At 42.2% G+C, this 19,917-nt stretch overlaps 1 pseudogene across 1 annotated transcript; it reads left to right on the forward strand.

Moving 5' to 3' along the window:
- Positions 1 to 18,417: 18,417 nt before the first annotated feature.
- Positions 18,418 to 19,386, forward strand: LOC308051445 (tumor necrosis factor ligand superfamily member 10-like; annotated as a pseudogene). The gene has a single exon. The product of its transcript is annotated as a tumor necrosis factor ligand superfamily member 10-like (transcript).
- Positions 19,387 to 19,917: the final 531 nt, after the last annotated feature.

A 19,917-nucleotide genomic window follows, 5' to 3' on the forward strand; every position in this document is an offset into this window, starting at 1 on the left:
AAATCATGTAAAATTCTTGGATTTCTTAGATGTGCCTTCTCAGCACATCCTATCCTTTCAAGATAAGATAAGGACTAACTGAGGACTAACTTTCAGTTCTCTTTTTGTATACAACCTGCAAAGCCTCAAGATAAGGTGAGAATCTTGGATATAGTTTACAAAACTTAGTTACAACTATAACACCCTCTGATGTCCATTAACATGTACTACAGCCACTTCTTATTGGTGACATCAGATTACGTAACACTTGTCCAACTGGTTCTTCATGAACCAATTCTTTCCCTGGACTATTAATTAGACCACATTCTTTCCAGATTTTCCCAAAGGTGTGCACTACTCCAAATGCATATCTAGAACCATTACAGATGGTACCTTCTTTTCCATTTAACATTTGCAGTGCCTGATTGACAGCTTATAGCTGGCATGTTTGAGTTGACCAGTTATTAGGCAACCTTCTCGTTTCTTATTTCGCTGCTCACACCTTCAATGACGGCACACCCATTCTGTCTTTTCCCCTGAATTACCCTTGAAGACCCATCTGTGAAGAGGTGCAGCCCATTGTCATCTCTCCACAGGAAAGCAGCAGGGTTTAATTTCCTGCTTTCTTTCATCAGAAGAGGGATTACTGCTGTAGTTTGCACACACTCTGGCTAACCTCAAGACTCTGTGTCTAAGAGCTTAGGTGAGTGTGTCACTGGCTGTCGCTTCCCCCAAAGCCCACTTGCTGGTGGGGCAGTGTGAGAGGCAGAACAAGCCTCCACTCTGCAAGCATCGCTCAACAATAACGAAAACATCTCTGTATTATCAACACTGTTTTTAGCACAAATCAAAAAACATAGACCCATACTAGGTACCACAAAGAAAATTAACTCCACCCCAGCCAAAACCAACACAAACTTCCAGGTAATATAATAGCTTTCAAATTTTCTCCTTGTCACCCCCCAGGCAGTAACTGTGTTTCCACACTCAGAGTCTATAAAAGATTTTTCTCTAGTAAATGAGCTGGGGAATCTTCCACTATTATATTCCTTCCCCATACACTTTTAATTCTTATTATCAGAAATAGGAATTTATTCATAATCATGTGTCCTCCCCCCCTGCTACCCCATTTATTACAACTCTTTCTTCAGTTTTAGATTTTTTTTTAGGGTAGAATTTAGAAGGGATAGGGTAGCTTCCGTTTCTACTAAAAACTAGACCTCATTACCTCCTACTTTACCAATGATATGCCCTTTTGCGATTTAAACAAGTTTGCCCCCCAAAAAAGAAACACCAAAAATATTTTCAGCTCCTCTGATTTTCCAAAATGTATTGAGTTTTCTTCCTTTAGTCATTTCTAACAGTTGCCATCCTCGGGGTAAATATCCCAGATTTCCACAATAATAGCATTCAATTTTCTCTCATTCTCTCACTTTTATCATCCACTTCGGTCTAAATCATCTGCGTTTGTTTGGTTGGTTTTTTTTGGGGTTTTTTTGTGTTTTGTTTTTTTGGTTTTTTTTCAATCTTTATCTTTCACTTGCAAATTCCAAGCTAAAGCTGCTGCTAAGAAATCAATCTCCTTCAGCTTTTCCCTTCTCTTCCCGACCATCATACACAAACATGACCACACTCAGAATTTTTGCCAATTCTTCCTGCCAGCCTGGCACATGCTCTCTGAAATACTTCCATAGATCCACAAACACACTTGCTACCAGTTCATTACAAAGCCTTCCAAAAATCTTCCCCAGTCGGTGCTCCTCTGGCTTCTGTCTACATTCCTGCACTTAAGTTCAATTTACTCTTATCTCCTCAAAAGCTCGAAAGCTTTTATCAGATTTTTAACCACTGTTTGGCAACTATCTCCATTTGTTTGATTATTATAATCTCAATTAGAATCACCTTGGGGCCAGGCAGTTTCCCCCTGTCTGTAGGGTTAGTTCCACATTCTTTTAAATGACAGACCAACTAAAAACTTTAGCAATCCCAGGGTAAAGCCCAGCAAAAGCAGTAAGGACAACAAAGACAGTTGGGGAGGGAATCAAGAGGTGACACAGAGAGCAGAGACCAGCTCTGCAAGCACCTTAGTTAAATTACTCCCAACTGTAGCTAAAATTCCCAATTTTTCAATACCTCGGCCCAGGACGTCCCCTTTTCTATGCCGAGTTTTATTTCCCATCACTAAAAAATTCAAGGAGACCCTCCCATTGAGTCACGAGGTTCAGAAATGCCCCCTTGCTTTCTAAACTCCTTCAGAGAAGAATTTAGGTGTGGCTGGATCCAGTCCTAGTCTCAGACTTGGTCAACGGTTTATGTCTAAAAGATATTTTCCCATTCTCAAAAAAGACTTGAACCCCCTTTTATGTGCACTCTACACTGATCAGGCCACACACTTTACACTTATAAACATGCTTCAGCAAGGGGGGGGACTTGAACCCATCCTGGTATGGAGGAAGATTTAAACCCCCTACAGGTGTTTTTTTGTTTGGTTGGTTTTTTTGAGGTTGCAAAAATGGGAGTATTCCATGGACTAGTAGAAGGCTTAACATGCCCTGCAATGAGTTGCTCTTCTACCAATTCATGTGCTTTTTGCAGTCGCTCTTCTGATAACGGCCACTGTTTTTGCATAATTCCTTCATGTAGTCGATCGATAAAATGCAAAAAATTCTCTGTAGTGCCTTGGCGTATTCCTCTGAATAAGGGAGTTAAGGGTCCTGGTAAAGTTAAGAAAGCATCTAGGGCAAGTTGTGCAGCTTTCCGGTGAACTTCAGCACCGAATCACAGTTGAACTTCTATTGTAGCGTACTGTCCGTGACCTGTATAGGCATCAGGTACCACGTTAGTTAATGGGTCATTTGGACAGTTGTGTTTGGCTGTTTCTTGCTGCACTCGTTGATACCAGGCCGATTCCCACAGGAGGAATTGTGCTGGAGTTGGTAATAAACACATTAAATTTTGGCAATCCATGGGACACAATAAGTCAGCAGTAAAAATCCAATGCAGTATTTGCCTGGTAGCTTCTGAAAGCTGGGGCTGTAGTTGGTCAGTAGATTCTATGGGTACCTTTGGTTGCATTGTTTGTGGAAGGCAATCTGGTTTTTGATACCCGACTTGTCTCTTATTTTTCTCTACATCTGATATTCGCAAGTCAAGTTGTTCAAGCTTATTGGTAATAACTTGCAGTAAATGCTCTACTCCCTGGAGTGAGTCCAATGATGTAAAAAGGGAAGCTCACAGGATCCCTCCGCATGTAATTGCAGGGATAAGTTGAGGGGGGGGGCAGCCCCGGTCCCCATGCAGCAGTCGCAGCCGCAGATATTGGCTGAGTCGGGACCCCTCGACCACCCCGAATAGCAGGCAGACTCCACAGAGTAGACCACAGACCCTTCTTCTCTTTCAGCCGATAACTTTGATTAGCACAGGTCTGTTCAGGTGCACGCGCTTTCGCAGCTGCCATTGCAGCACTTTGTTCTGCCTTTGTAACTTTTAATGTCTCTAACATGGTTCTCCATAAATCTCTCAGAGCTTTGATTCCTTTCTCTTCTTCCCCTCTGATAGTCTTATCCCACATAGTGTCCCCCAATAATGTCCATTCCGTTGGGGAAAACAAAAGTGGAATTTCTTTAAAGTGTCCCATTTCTGGACTAATGTAATCAATGTGATTAGCTTTTCCTGTGACGATTCAATTAACTTTTTATGTGACAGTTCAATACCTCTCTTAGAGAGAATAGACGTCAGCAGTGCCACTGCCTCGAGCTCCATTTATGCTTTTAGGCGAAAGCGGTCTTCAGCAGGATTGAGTGATCAGCTCATTTGGCACAAGCCTTAGTTCGGGCAAGGTGCTTTTGCCCTGCAACTCCGATTTGGGTACGCGTAAAAGTATAAAAACACACTCTGCTTACCGCAGAAATGGCACTCCAGGGCTGCTCGTGGTCAGTAAACCATGAACCATCCTCTGCTACCAGATGCGGAGAGTGAGCTTGGTTAAAGCTCGCAAAAGGGGGTTGCGACGAAGTCCTTTGAGCACTCGCAACTGAATCGGAGACGGATAGAGACACGGACTCAATATGAGGCGCAGTCAAAGTCAATTTAGTAAACTACTGTCATGGTTTTTATATTCTCTAGAGCAGGCTCAGGCGTAGCAACAGACATATGGTTGGTTAATACAAAGCAATCACACATCCCACTCCCCAAGGTGATAAGTCATTCGCAGTTGTCCATGCATTGTCCGGCGCTCTGGCGACATTCACTATCTTATCACCTCAGCAGAGATAAGATTTAACCAGCTCAGGTCGCTTCTTTGTTCCTCAGTATCTATGAGCTTTGGTCTGCTATTGAGTTTCGGTGTGTCACGTGCAGGATTGTTCATAAGATATTTTCTGATATAGATGGTGAGCTCTTTCTTTCAAAAAATCTTCTACACTGAACAAAACAAAGGCCCACATGGAGTCATAGATAAAGAGTCCAATGGGGAGCAAAGGACCTGGTGCTGAAATTTTGCTATTGGACTGAATCATAGTGTGAATGGTCTGTAAAGATATGAAAGTCTATGGTTTCCTGTGCTCGGGAGGACCTCTGCGCAGATACCCAGCTTGAGTCAACCCTTCTGCTCTTCTACTCCATTAAATTTTTATTTTTCTAGTAATTTTGTCTCCTGAAAGTCTGCTCTGCATACAGTTATCAGGGAGGGAAGGTGCCTGAAAGTTTGCTTTATGAATGGGTACAGGCATCTAGAGAGAAGGTAAGCAGCATTCAGCTTGGCGTAGTTCCCCCATGCAGTAAATAATAGAGTGAATGCACCACTGAACTCTTTTAAGTCACGCTTCTCTTTAAAGAAATCTAAACATTGTTCTGTACTAAGCAGAACCCTAAATTACTCCCTCACGACATTGGCATAGCAGTTGTGAACACTGAGAATATTGAAGGGCTAACTACTTTGACTGGTCTCTCAGAGGACCCTTCTCTTGTAGGATTGCTGAGGGTTAATGACCAGCAAGTACCAATTGCTACAACGGTGTATAGCTGGCAATATCGCACCAATCGAGACTCTTTGATTCCTATCCAGAAGTTGATCCATCAATTGGAAAGCCAGGGTGTGATCAGTTAGACTCTCTCACCTTTTAACAGCCCAATTTGGCCAGTGTGTAACTCTAGTGATGAGTGGAGACTAACTGCAGACTATCGTGGCCGGAATTAAGTTACTCCACCATTGAGTGCTGCTGTGCCTGATATGCTAGAACTGCAATTTGAACTGGAGTCAAAGGCAGCTCAGTGGTATGCCACAAATGACATTGCTAATGCTTTTTTGTCTATTCCTTTAAGCAGCAGAGTGCAGGCCACAGTTTGCTTTCACCTGGAGGGGCATCCAGTACATGTGGAATTGCTTGCTGCAGGGGTGGAAACACAGTCCTACCATCTGCCATGGACTGATCCAGACCACGCTGGAACAAGGTAAAGCTCCAGAACACTATAAATATATTGATGACATCATCGTATGGAGTGGCACATCAAAAGAAGTCTTTGAGAAAGGTGAGAGAATAATTCAGATTCTTTTTGTTAGTAAACGAGACACATAACCACGGACGTAGTTATATGCGGTGCTTTTATTTCAGCGCTGGGAAACCAGGGGTTCGCACCCAAAGCTGGCTTCCACCACTGATTCAAACTCCACTACATTTATACAATTTGGTTACATACATATTCATTAGGGTTACAATGTATGTGTTGCATATTCATCAGATTACACAACTATTTCACAATATCAGTTGCAACACCTTGGAACTACTCTAAGAATGTGCAGTGTCCTCTGATGGTCGTTCAGGGGGTCTTCAGGATGAAGTAAGGAGTCTTCTTCGCCCGTGTACTTTTCACCTTTTGTCACCGCACATGCGCGCTATTCCTATGTTCATTGTGAAATCATGTAAAATTCTTGGATTTCTTAGATGTGCCTTCTCAGCACATCCTATCCTTTCAAGATAAGATAAGGACTAACTGAGAACTAACTTTCAGTTCTCTATTCTCAAAATAAGATAAGAACTTGTATACAACCTGTGAAACTTCAAGATAAGGTGAGAATCTTGGATACAGTTTATAAAAACAAAATACAGCTCCCGAGACTAGTTACAACTATAACATTTCCCCCCTTTGAAAATGCTTTTCTATTCCTAGACAATGCATTTTCACTTCATGATCGTAGTTGATCAGTGATTACTTTTAATTATGGCCGCGTGCTTTGCCGTGTGCATTGTGTTTCTTCATAAGCTGGAGGGTTATCAAAAAGAGGGTTATTATAATTTCTGCTCAGAACAGCAAAGATACGATCATTCCTGGCGTTTGTTCGACTTATTAGGCGCTTAATACAAGCATACAGCAAAAAGAGAACAGCAACTAAAACTACAAGTAAAAAGAAGTTTTCCAATAATGAATGTACTCATCCCCCCAAATTCAGGACAAATTTACCTAGTAAAGCCCCAGTCCAGCTCTGTTCTGCGCCTTGTTTTTCCTTTTGCAGTTCCTCTTCCGTTTGGGTTAGTTGGGAAATATCTTTCTCCAATCTCAAAAGTTACATTTGGGATATGAATGCAACAATGATCAACCCTGTCTTTTAAATATCCACAAGCACAATTTTCTTTTAGCAACATTATGTCAAGTTCCATTCTGTTCTGCAAACTCATTCTGGTCGTAGCTTGCAATTGTATATTGAAATCTCGAAAACCCTTCTTAGCTATCCTTGACAATCGATCCATCTGCCCAATTAATTTGTCAATCATTTCTCTGTTTCTATAGGCTGCAATTGGTGCAAAGAAAGATTCTAGTGCCCAGCCGAATTTAACACTACTTGATGGTTCGTGCCACACATCATCTTCATCTATCTCTCGTTTGTGCCTAACTTGTAGAAGTTCTTGCCTATTCTTCAAGGGTGACTTTTTCCAAATGGGACATAGGGTTGGTAGCCCCAAAGTAATTTCCTTCACAGGTCCTGCTATTGGTAAATGTGTTGTCCAGGTCCCATCACTTAAGGCCCAAACTAAATGTTCCACACTTCCTATAACACCACTGCAATCAATTTTATCTCCATCAATGCCTATTTTGGTTGCTTTCTTTGGATCCAATTGTTTCTGACAGATGCAACCTGCAATTACTGCAACTTAAACGATGGATAGAGGTATCTCTTTCACATTTGTCTGGCAGGTTATTACCCGTGAGCAATTCCACCATGGTACTGTCTTTCCTCTTGTTACATTGGACCACCGTACACACCATGGGATTGCTTCATTATACTGATATTGTTGTACAATACTCAATGTCCATATGTTACTCCATGATTCAGTTATATTTCGATCGTCCTGATCCTTGCATTCCCAATAGGCTCGCTCAACCTTTTCATATACTGTCTTTTTGGTCCAACTTTCTTTGAGAACTACCTTTCCTCTAAATTCCACTGTTTCGGGTCCTGTTTTTACCCATTGTTCAGTTGGCACTTGCTCTATTTTAGTATGAGATTCGCACACTATCTTACCAGTTTTGTTTATTTCTGGTAAGGTCGTAGATATTATTCCCCACTGTACTGGGTCTTCGGCTGATTTTGGGATGGGAAGGCAAGCAGTGAAGCTACTGGCATTTTGGGTCAGTGCAAAGTCTCGAATCAGTCATGTTAGAGTTTTGGACCTCCCAACAGTCCCTTGGCGGGGACAATGCTAGAATTCTGGGATGAAGAGAAGTTCACCCAAGGAAAAAGCAAAGGATAAATGGACTCAAGGAGTGGACCCCCTAGTTTGTAACAAAATCCTGGGGAGATATAAGAAAGAAACTAGAAAAACTCGAAGAGATAAGGAGAAACAAAGAGTTAACTCATCCCTCATCCCATCTGTTGGGACGGGACAGTTTATTTGGTGTCAGAAGTGGGATATTCTGTGAGAAACCATTTTGGGGGAGGGACAGGAGCCAGAGGCTCTGAAGGAAGACTGATCGGTCTGTGCTGTGTTCTCCGGCAGTAGGTCATGGCATCCCGGGTCAAGCCAGGCCTGGGCTGCTCCCTGATATTGAGTTTGCTGAAAGATTATAAGGCTTGCCAGAGTCTTGAGGGTCTTAGGTGGGCTTCTGGACATTGGTCGTCTCCAGATATTGTAACTGAGCAAATAAGGGACTTGGCAAAAGAAAGCAGATTTGAGATTTCTGCTGTTTTGGAAGCAGCTTTGATAGCTGCTCCGAAAGACAAGCAAACTGAGCAAGAGATCTTTAAATCACTGTAGACAGATTTACAAGCAGAATGGTTTGAACTTCAACAAGCGGAGAGAGAATTAGCTGATAACAAATGAATCACAGAAAAACTTGCAGAACAGTCTGCAAGATGCCTTTTAGTACTAGCTTTTTTTTCTTTGTGGGTATCTTTTTGAATGTGTTGCAGTTTCATAAGTCTTTGCCTGTTGTATGGTATAGTAAGATCACAGATTGACCCAAAATGTACATTTTGTGACAATGAGCAATTTGGGTATTGACTGTGTGAATGTGGTGATGAGGTTTTGTGTGTGAAAGCCATTGTTTTTCTTTCTGGCATGCTGGCTTTATTCTGGCATCTGGACTTGCATGGCTCTGTGATAGGCTGTCTCATCTCGGTGTGCTGGATGTGGCTCTTTTGTATGAGCACCAGATGGGGGCTCCTGGTTTGGGGATGGCAGTTGTGGCGCCCCAGATGAGACACTGATAAAAGCCTTGCCCGGTCCAGCTTGCTGCGGCGGGGTGGGGTGGGTGCCGATGGGGCTCCAGCGCACACTGACCTGTTTTGTCAGGGAGACCCAGCGGTGCCTCCACCTGGCTGAGCAGTGAGCGGTTCAAAGTTGCAATGCTAAAATTGAGATATTGTCTTGAAGAAGTGTAATTGTGATCTGTTCGCATATTTGAACTTGGTATTTGGTTTGTGTGTCTGAGCTCAGTATTTTAGTTTGTATATTTATATTTGGTACCAAAAGAATTTGTTTGGGGAGATAATTACAAAATGAGAACCGGTTCCATTACTAAAGTACCACCTTGCTCCCCCTTAAGATGCATCTGTACACATGAGAGTAAATTAGTGGGGGAAGTGATTTGAATGTGAAATTCTGAGTTAGCTGTTTTGCAGTTAGTGTTGTTCTGTGGATAGACTGATTTGGATCTAAAATTAATGTAAGGGATTGATGCTTAATATGCTGTTTATTGACATCTGTAAGAAATTACAAAAGGTAGGAGCTGAGGGATGTAACTATTGCTCAGCTAACTGAAATTGCATATAAAGTTTATAGTCGCAGGAATTAAATGAAGAGTGAAAAAGGGCAAGAGGAGCCCAAGCCTGTGCCTGGCAGCTTCCCCTTGATAAGCTGCAGCGAGAAGAAAAAAAAAAAAAAAAAAAAAGTGAAAAGCTGAGTGGCTGCTAAAGAGGTGAAAAAAAAGGGGGGGGGGGAGAGTGGTGGCTGCTGGAGCTGGAGCTGCAGCTCCTCTCCTCCGGGCTCGCCGCCCGCGGGGGATAAAGCGGGGGGGCAGTCGCCGCCTGGCCAGTTCCTGCCAGGCTGCTTGTTTGTATGTAACACGTACAGAGCACGCAGATTTCCCCTTAGATATCCACCTTCTGACTCAGGTTCAGAAGTAGGAATTCGTCCAGTAATAGAGAAATTCCTGCAAATAGGGTTATTAAAGGAATGTGAGTCCAGTTATAACACCCCTATGTTGCCTGTCCGCAAGCCAGATGGGTCATATTGGGTGGTTCAGGACTTATGAGCTATAAACAAAATAGCTGAGGACCTCTACCCAGTGGTAGCAGACCCATACACCCTTCTGAGAGTATTAATACCTAATTTGACTTGGTTTATCATTTTAGATTTAAAAGATGCTTTCTTTTGCCTCCCTCTCCATGAAGCTAGCCAGACAATATTTGCATTTGAATGAGAGAACCTTAAAAATAAATGTAAAACTCAGCTCACATGGACGGTGTTGCCACAAAGATTCACGAACAGCCTGACAATATTTGGAAATCAGCTTGCTAAAGATTTTGAATCCTGGGAAGCCTCATCTGATGAGGGACAGATGCTACAATATGTGGATGACATTTTAATCGCTACTAGAACCAAGGAGACGTACGTGACCTGGACCCTATGGACCAGAAACACCTGCAATGGAATAAGGAAGCCACACGAGCCTCTAAGGAACTTAAAAAGGCTTTGATGTCAGCCCCTGCTCTAGGACTCCAAGATGTGAGTAAACCACTTTTCCTATTCTTTCATGAGAAACAGGGAATAGCCTTGGGTATATTGGCACAGGATCTTGGCCCATATCGACGAGCAGTGGCCTATTTCTCCGAACAGTTAGATGCAACTGCAAAGGGGTGGCCTGGATGCCTGTGGGCAGTTGCTGCAGTGGTACTGAATATACAGGAGGCCTGGAGATTTACCATGGGTCAGAAAATGACTGTGCTAGTATCCCACACAGTGTCTAACAAGATGGTGTAGAAATTATCGTCACTAACATTGTCAACCCAGCTTCTTTCTTCAGTGGTAACTTTGGAGAACCAGTTCATCATGACTGCCTGGAGACCATCGAAGCAACATAATCCAATCAACCAGATCTAAAAGACATTCCTACTGAAAACTCTGAAAACTGGTTTATGGATGGAAGCAGCTAACCGTGAGGGCTGTGCATGTGCACAGAGCAATTTGGAAAGAAAAGGGACTTTTGAGCTCTCAAGGCAAACATGTCAAATGTGCGGAGGAGATATTGAAACTACCGGAAGCAGTTCAACTTCCTAAGAAAATGGCAATTATGCACAATCAGGCACACCAGAAAGTGAGCTCGGAATCAGAAAAGGCTGGCGGACAGAGAGGCAAAACAAACGGCTAAGCAAAAGGTAAAAACAGAAAGTGCTCCAGTCCTTGGCGGGCAGGTCTCTTTAAAAGGTAAGCCAGAGTCTACTAAAGAGAATCGAAACTCATCATAGATTTAGAGGAATAATATAATAAGGAAGGGTGGGTTCACACCCCTCAGGGAAAACTTATTGTCCCCTTTCATGTAGTTTGGCCTTTAGTAAGGGAAGAACATAAGAAAGGATTCTGGGGAGTAGAACCACTATGCAAACATTTGATTAGGGAAACAGGAGCTATAAATTTGTATATCACTGTAAAACAGGTGACAGCAGTGTGATCTTTGCCTCCAGACTAATCCCCAAAATATGCCCAAGCTAGAAATGGGTCAAATGGGGAAGGGGAATGAGCCTGGACCACAATGGCAAATTGAGTTTTCAGAACTCCCAGGAAAAGGGGGGTACCGATATTTGTTGGTATTAACTGATACTTTTTGAGGTTGGCCAGAAGCATTCCCTACCAGGACAGTGAAAGTTTAGGAGGTGACTAGAACATTGATACATGAAATAACACCAAGGTTTGGAGTTCCAGCTGTTATATCCTCTGATAGAGGGCCACATTTTATTTATGCATATGTGAAGCCTTTTGCAGAAAACTTTAGAACCATAATAGGAAGGTCCGTTTCAAGACCTCCTGATATCCTTCACTGCTACCAATATTAGAGAACAAAATGCCTGGATTCATCATTCTAGATTGAAGAAAGCCTGTGAAACACCATGGAAGAAACAGCTGTTCGGACTGCAGAGAAAGGATAGACACATGTCTCTCAAGTTAAAGGACCACTGATGGAAGAAAGAACCTGGAAAGCAACTCAAGAACTGGGGGAATTGAAATTGAAATTGACACGGGATCGGTGATGTAACTACTATTAGTATTATTAAAGTGAATGCCCAGTATAAATGAAAATAAGAATGGTTTAATAGTTAAGCATGTTGAACTAAGTTGCATATGTAATTCTCTTATCTGTATTTGATGTTTAGGTCGTAATGGACTGTGGTATAAGCATATCCACGAAGGGAACTTGCCAACAGGATTGTGTAATAAACATTTAAGAATAGGAGATAAGGAAACGAAAGCTAGATTGAGAATTCTAGCAGCCACTGGAGGAATACAAAAAGAATAACGAAGAATGATGGGAGGTATTTACTAAAGGGGTAAATGGAAATTTAGAGAGTCCACCAGTGATAGGAAGAATAGAGTGTAAAAAGAGAAATTAAATTCCATGTTGTCCTGTTGCTCCTGGGGAGTGAAGGCCAAGAGTTTGGAATACGATAAAAAGTCACCACCTAACGGCAAAAATAGGAAAGGCCGGGACACTACCCTTGCTGCCGAGAAGATGACGAACTCGGCTGCCAGCTGCAACCTGGTAGGCCAGAGAGGCAGAGGGTGTAGAAACCTGGACCTGGTCCTCTTGCTAGGAGTGGTGATTTATTGTTCCCAACTTAGCCTGGCCAATCCCTGTACCAAATGCTATGAGCGCGTGAGAATAGGACGACTGACACAATACGTTCTCAATTATCACACTCATGTTAATTCTGGATGTTAGGATAGAACAAAATTGGAAAAATTTGAAATCCAAGGGCAGAAGTTATGGGTAGCAACTGACCTAGGGAAAGGTGGATTCGGTGTAGGCTCTGTCTCCTGCCCTAGGAGAGAACAGCATATCTGTTTTACACAAGCTGGTATGTGGGGCTATTCAGATGGAGGGGGAGTGCAAGATTAGTATAAGGAGGAGTTAGTTAAGAGTGCCACTCAGGAATTGAAAAGAAGGCAAGAGAAACAGAAATTGGTACCGAAAAGCAGTGATTGGTATGAAGAAATAAGGCAAAAAGACAAGGGATTACAATTACCAACAGTAGGGAAAAACCTGTTTATAGACCTTATGGAAAAGATAGCCCGGGAATTAAATGTCACATCATGCTGGATATGTGGGGGGTCTCAAATGGCAGAACAGTGGCCTTGGAGAGGAGAGAGTGTAAGCCCAGAAGGATTACTGGTATGGAACAGAACTCCTGTAACTCGAGAAAAAAGACCGGAAGGATAGATATTAAGTCATTTAATAATAGGGCAGATATGCATATCAAGGGATGATGGTAAACTAGATTTTACTGAATACGTTGGACAAACCCCTTGTAAGTTAGTGTTGCGGGCAAATTCATCAAATACCTCTATTCCTCCCACTTGGTGGACAAGTCCACCTAATGGATATTGGTCTCAAAATTGTAGCCTGGGAAATGAAATGATATGCTGGAAGAATCAAAGCAAAGCAAACCCCTTTTGAGGAAATTGGGGATTTAAGGAGATATTGGCCGAATCCTGGCTCTACCGATATAAATGAACCATGGAAAGCCCCTGATAGACTATTTTGGATATGTGGGAATAGAGCTTATAATGAGTTAATGCCTAGATGGAGAGGGTCCTGTACAATAGGGATAATTCAACCAGCATTTTTCCTTTTACCAAAGGAAAAAGGGAGTCATCTAGGGAAACCTCTGTATGAAACTTTGAACAGAGAGAAGAGGGGTTTAATAAATGCCCCCATAGGAGGAACACAAACTTGGAAAGATGATGAATGGCCTGCGAAAAGGATAACTGAATACTATGATCCAGCCACCTGGGCCCAAGATGGAAGCTGGGGATACCGTACCCCAATATATAAGCTAAACCGAATTATCCATTTGCAAGCAGTGGTTGAAATAATAAGCAACTGGACAGCTGAGGCACTGAATCTCATAGCAAGACAATTGTTTCAGACCAGGGCTGCAGTGTACCAAAATCGGGTAGCCTTAGATTATCTTTTAGCTGAAGAAGGGGGCATCTGTGGGAAATGGAATACTTCTGAGTGTTGTTTGGAAATAGATGATAATGGGGAAGCTATAATGAAAATAGCAGAGGAGATAAAACGAGTTGCACATGTACCAGTACAGAAATGGAATTCTATACTTACTAGCCATTGGTGGGATAACTTATTTGGGGGAGCCTGGTGGAAGAAAATAGGGTTCATGATAGTATGCACATTTCTGGGTTTCCTGTTTGTACCATGTATGATCCCATGCTTTATTCGGTTAATACATTCAGTAGTCCAAGGCATGCAAATCTCAGCCATGCCTATAGATCCTGAAATGGCAACAAAAGGAACAGGGTATAAATTAATAACTTTAAAAGATAACACCAAACTGGACCTAGCCGCCGCTAGGCAAGTACTAGCTAACTTTGAGGCCAAAGCACGAATCAATAGGATAAAAAGAAAAAGGGGGAATTGTGAAAAATGCAGTTGTGATTCGTGCTAAGATGTTTAATGTTTACAGATATAACCAAATGAGGCACGGGCTCTGAACCTGGAAAAAGAAAAAAGGTGGTTAAGTTCCATGTAAAAAGTTATGAAACTTGTTTATGAAGTTATATTGACAGAGGGAACTAACATTTTAAGGGTTAACTAAACATATAATGGGTGCCTACTAACGAACTAACACTTTAAGGCTTAGCCACACAATAAATGCTTAGCTTAGAGCTTTATGTTAAGAAGAACAGAACCCCAACGAATGCCAAGATAAGAAGTTTTACTGCACCTAGCTGTAAACTTGAGGAGACAAGATAACGAAGATTTACAGCAAAAGGGGGCGCCAGTCTGGTTTCAGTCGACTTGGCAGCTTGGGTCCCAGTCAATTCAACATAATGAGCAAAAGGTAAAAAGTTCACTGTGACGAAGCTGAAGGAGTCTTCATCCAAAGACCCCCAAAGACCCCTCCTCAAATTCACCAAGTGGCACTGCGCAGGCGCAACAGGGAAGGATCTATGGAAATGGTTATCTGAGACTCATTTTAATCAGAAGCGGGGAAAGGTTATGAATATGTATAGGTGTTCCTGGGGTCATTATGAATATGTAATACCTTACTGTATTTAAGCACACTTCTTATTGTTTAAAGGTGTGCGTGTTGGGCGGAGCGAATCCCCCGCGCACCCAGCGCTGTTTTGCTTATTCTCTAATGAACACATGTTTAAGGAATACAAGGAACTGGATTAAACATTGTTTATCCATAGAAGAAGCATAAGTTATTTATTTCACTCGGCCTTTTTAGAAAGATTAAAAGAAGCTGCCAAAACCAGGATGTAAAATTTTTAGTAGACACAGGGGCTACTTACTCTGTACTGAATTCCTTACAGGGAGCGGTAGGTCATAAAGCTATGTAGGCCATAAAGCTACAACAATTGTTGGTGCCACAGGGAAGGAGGAGGTACGGCCATTCTTACAAACTTTGGATTTGTCCTTTGGAGAAAAGGAATGAGAGTTCCCGGCTGAGGAAAACATGCAGACCGACTCAATGTGAGTGATAAAGCATGATTCAACTTTATTGCCCGGGATAGCGCGTATTTGTACCAAATACCATAATTATGCATACTTGTCTCTATCTAATAGGATTAGCACTAAAAGGTTACATTTACTTACTCCACCTACTTGGGTTTAGCTAACTATGCACATTCCACATTCTTTCTTCTGACTCTTATCTCTTCAAAGACATTCCCCATTCTTCTGGTTCTTATCTCTTCAAAGACATTCCCCATTCTTCTGGTTCTTATCTCTTCAAAGACATTCCCCATTCTTCTAGTTCTTATCTCTTCAAAGACATGCAGACCCTGCCTTAGTCAGTACTTTTCCATTTCCCCCTTCCCCACGGCCTAATAGTCAAGCTAACTAAGGCCTACGTATGTCAGCTAGAATGGGCTCTGCTCGTACAGTGGACTCATGGACTCATGTCCATGCTCCTTGAGCCAATCCCTGACAAAGGAACTAACCCACGAGTTCTTATATGTTCCAGATTGTCCAGTCTTTCTTTTAGGATGAGATTTGCTGACTAAATTAGATGCCATAATAACATTTGAAGATGGAGATTTGGTAATGAAAATTCCGGAGTCAAAGGTAGGACAAATTTTATTATTAGAAGAAAATCCAATTGTAAAATACCACAGGCAGTAGAAGACGCAGTGATTCCCACAGTATGGGAAACTGACATGCCCGGGAGGTCAAAAACAGCTAAACCTGTGAAAGTGGAGCCGAAGGCAGGTGCAAAACCAGTACAGTTGAAGCAGTACCCGTTGAAATTAGAAGCTAAATTAGGAATAGTATCTTTGAATGAGAAATTTTTGAAATATGGAATTCCAGAAGAATGTGAATCAGAATATAATACTCCAATTTTTCCAGTAAAGAAACCTGATGGTAGCTATCGATTAGTCCAGGATTTAAGAGCAACAAACCAGATCACTAAGGATATACATTCGGTAGTTGCATATCCATATACCTTGTTAACATCTGTGAAAGAGGAATATAAATGGTTTACAGTACTTGATTTAAAAGATGCCTTCTTCTGCATACCCCTTGACCAGGAAAGTAAAAAGCTATTTGCTTTCGAATGGGAAAATCCACACAACGGAAGAAAGACCCAATTAACCTGGATGCGCCTTCCACAAAGGTATAAACCATGTGCATGCTATCTGTGCTATCTCAGAACCACGAAACATACATGAATTAAGATATTTTCTAGGAATGACAGGATGGTGCAGGCTCTGGATCATGGACTATGGACTTATTGCCAAACCTTTATATGAGGCGCAGAAGAATAAGACCTTAGAGTGGGGAAAGCCGCAACAAGAAGCTTTCCAAAAATTGAAACAAGCTTTAATAAAAACACTTGCTTTGGGCCTACCTGATTTAAGTAAAGACTTTCAGTTATTCGTACATGAACGACAGAGACTTGCCTTAGGAGTATTAACCCAACAGCTGGGATCTGGGAAAAGGCCCGTACGTTATTTCTCTAAACAACTTGATCTGGTAAGTGCTGGATGGCGGGCGTGGTTGCAGGCGGTGGCTGCTACTGTGATATTAATCCAGGAAGTTCGAAAATTGACCATGGGGAAAAAAAAATGAAGTATTTGTACCCCACATGGTGACTATGGTATTGGAACAAAAGGGGGGCCATTGGCTTTACCCAAGCCAAGAATGATGAAATATCAAGTGATCCTGACAGAACAAGAAGATGTTATTTTAAAACAACTAACCTAATGAATCCAGCTGTGTTTTTAAATGCAGAAACTGAAGAAGAGGATTTGGAACATGATTGTGTGGAGGTCATCGAATACACCCATGCAAGTCGTCCCGATCTGAAGGATACCCCATTGGAAGAGATGGATTGGGAACTTTTTACTGATGGCAGTAGTTTTGTGGAAAGCAGGAGATGCAATTACTACTGTCAAAACAGGAATCGAAGCCAAATCCCTACTACCAAACACATCAGCACAGAAATCTGAGCTGATTGCCCTAACTAGGGCATCAGAGCGCAGTGAGGACAAAAGGGTCAATATTTGGACTGATTCAAAATATGTGTTTGATGTTGTTCATGTGCATGGAGCCCTCTGGAAAGAGCATGGACTATTTTCCTCTCAAGGAACAAACATCAAATACCAGAAGGAAATATTAAACTTGATTAATGCCGTTCAAAAGCCATTGCGAGTAGCCATTATGCACTGTAAAGCTCATCAGAGTGGAACATCGAAAATTATTGAAGGAAATCGACTTGCCGATCAGACAGCTCGATCAGTGGCACAACAAGTTTGGACAATGGTAGGTCTTATCTCCCAGAAGGCAAGAGCAATTGATTTATTACCTTCAGAGGCACCTAAATATTCTACAGAAGACGAGAGATTGGCAAATTTACTAAAAGCCAGCAAGGATAATTCTGGGTGGTATGTAACTGCCAATGGACAAGTTGTGGTGCCAATTACGACTATGTGAGGAATACTTCAGGCAGAACACCAAAAGTGTCATTGGGGTGCAGAAGCATTGGTAACATATCTGAGAAAATGGATTATCTCAGTCCAGATGTTAACAATGGCAAAGTCTATCACAGCTAAGTGTGAAATTTGCTTGAAAAATAATCCTGTAGTAAAAAGAAAGATAGATATGGGGAAAATTAAGACAGGAGTACAACCAGGAGATTATTGGCAAATAGATTAGGTGGAACTCCCCAGAACTCGAAGATTCAGATATCTATTAGTTGGGGTAGATACCTTTTCAGGATGGCCGGAAGCCTTCCCTTGTCGCACCAACCAGGCACAAGAAACCATAAAATGCTTACTAAGGGAAATAATCCCCAGATTTGGGGTACCACTGGGAATATCATCTGATAGGGGACCACACTTTGTTGCTCAAGTGGTAACACAGTTTGGGAATTAAATGGGAATTACATACCCCATGGAGACCCCAGTCTAGTGGACAGGTGGAAAGAAAGGAGAAGAGAAAAAAAAAAAAAAAAAAAAAGAAAAGAAAAAAAAAATCAAACCCTAAAAAGGCAACTTAGCAAGACTTGCCCCAGGAACCAAAAATTCAGTAACGCTGAAGCTGTTGCGTATTAGGATTAAACCTAGGAGCGGAATGTTAGTAAGCCCATACGAAATTCTGTATGGCAAACCATATGAAGCACCTGATCCAAATCCCAGTGTGTATGTAAAGGGTAATCAGAATTTATACAATTACGTGTTTCGTTTGCCAACAGCGGGACAGCAGCGGGTGAACCCCAGCCCAGCCCGCTCCGCCGCCGGAGGGAACAGCACAGCGCTGTGTGGGGACCAGCCCTGCCCGGCCATGATGCTGCCCACGGCCGGTCCCAGCCCCGGGCAGATCTGCGGGGCCATGGTGGTCGCCGCTGTGCTCCTGCAGTCCGTCTGCGTGGCCGTCACCTTCCTCTACCTCACCAACGAGCTCAAACAGCTCCAGGACACGTACTCCAAGAGCAGCATCGCTTGTCTCACTAGGGAGGAAATGGGAAATTTCATCCAAAACTTGGATCTAATTGAAAGCGAAGACAGAGCGGCTGACCCCTGCTGGCAAGTAAAGCGGCACCTGGGAAAGGTAATTTAAAGGATGTTGAGAAGCTACAAGGAAAACATATCTGCAGTCAACGCTGACAGAGTGCTGACACTGTCACAGATCGATGGGCAGCAACCACGTGGTCCCATCAACAGGATTGTGGCACATCTGACAGAGACAGCAACAGGAAGAATTCCCTGTCCCCACACATAGATTCCTCACCCAGGAGAGGGAATGGCAAAAAAAATAAAAACCTGGGAAACATCAAGAAAAGGCCACTCTTTCCTTTACAATGTGGAACAGAGAAATGGTGAGTTAGTGATACCCCAGACAGGCTTTTATTACATCTACTCACAAATTTATTTTCGTTTCCGTGAAAACGAGAACGAGGATTCAGATTTGTTAGCACAAGTCAGGAACCCCAAACAGCTCGTCCAATATGTTTACAAACTGACTAGTTACCCAGAGCCCATTTTGCTCATGAAAAGTGCAAGAACAAGCTGCTGGTCTAAAAAGGCAGAATATGGACTTTACTCCATCTACCAAGGTGGCGTGTTTCAGTTGAAAAGAGAGGACAGGATTTTCGTCTCCATCAGTAATGGTGACATAGCTGACATGGACAAAGAAGCAAGTTTTTTTGGAGCCTTTATGATTTCTTAAAAGATTAAAACCATGCTCCAAAGAAGCCATGATCAGGGTCAGTTGTTGAAAGAGCTGATTAAAATGGAGTGAAAATGCATTGTCTAGGAATAGAAAAGCATTTTCAAAGGGGAGAAATGTTATAGTTGTAATTAAGTTTTGTAAACTATATCCAAGATTCTTACCTTATCTTGAGGCTTTGCAGGTTGTATACAAAAAGAGAACTGAAAGTTAGTCCTCAGTTAGTCCTTATCTTATCTTGAAAGGATAGGATGTGCTGAGAATGCACTTCTAAGAAATCCAAGAATTCTACATGATTTCACAATGAACATAGGAATAGTGCGCATGTGCGGTGACAAAGGTGAAAAGTGCATGAGTGAAGAAGACTCCTTACTTCATCCTGAAGACCCCCTGAACGACCACCAGAGGACACTGCGCATGCTTAGAGTAGTTCCAAGGTGTTGCAACTGATATTGTGAAATAGTTGTGTAATCTGATGAATATGCAACACGTACGTTGTAACCCTAATGAATATGTATGTAACCAAATTGT

This window comes from Nesoenas mayeri (assembly GCF_963082525.1).
Source record: "Nesoenas mayeri genome assembly, chromosome: W".
In the NCBI taxonomy this organism is placed as follows: domain Eukaryota; kingdom Metazoa; phylum Chordata; class Aves; order Columbiformes; family Columbidae; genus Nesoenas; species Nesoenas mayeri.